The 519-nt window shown below is 43.9% G+C and overlaps 1 protein-coding gene across 2 annotated transcripts in view; it reads right to left on the bottom strand.

Moving 5' to 3' along the window:
• Positions 1-519, bottom strand: part of LOC109536615 (E3 ubiquitin-protein ligase Ubr3) — a 36,072-nt gene that overhangs the window by 18,762 nt on the left and 16,791 nt on the right. The window lies entirely within an intron of this gene.

Here is a 519-nt window from a genome sequence, read left to right as displayed (position 1 = left end):
AGATGTTAGTACGAACTCATCTATCAATGCCCGAAGGGGTTTTGAGAAAAACGTCACCAGTCTGATTCAAAATCTGATGGCTACGAAGAAAAATCCATCAGATATATGGAGGTGCGATCCAGAGCAATTTATAAAAGGTATGCGGAATCAATGCCTGGATACTCATCGTTTTGAGCATGCGATTTTGCTTCAGGCATAAACTATGATACGTTTACCAGATTGCTGCAAGGACACATTCAAAATGAAGTGGACATGAATAGGCGAGGCACTTGCAGAGAAACATGTGGGGCATATTCGTATGCAACAAGCCACGGCTGTTACGACTGGAAGAGCGATGTGTGCAAGAAAACGGAGAGATGCTACGGTGATTTACATGAATGTTTTTTTGTGGAATCGCACGCCTCAATCTGCGTTTCGGTAAGTTGGCTGTCTTTGTTCTACGGAACTCTACCAAACACATTTACCCCTCGTTCAGGATGACGCTAGTAGACGCTACAAGTACGTCCAATTCAACAGCGG

This window comes from Dendroctonus ponderosae, unplaced genomic scaffold, assembly GCF_020466585.1.
Source record: "Dendroctonus ponderosae isolate FM_Combo_2020 unplaced genomic scaffold, Dpon_F_20191213v2 Dpon_F_20191213_2, whole genome shotgun sequence".
Classification (NCBI taxonomy): Eukaryota; Metazoa; Arthropoda; class Insecta; order Coleoptera; family Curculionidae; genus Dendroctonus; species Dendroctonus ponderosae.
The sequence above is the reverse complement of the archived record's forward strand: the minus strand, read 5'-3'. Positions and strand labels throughout refer to the sequence as shown.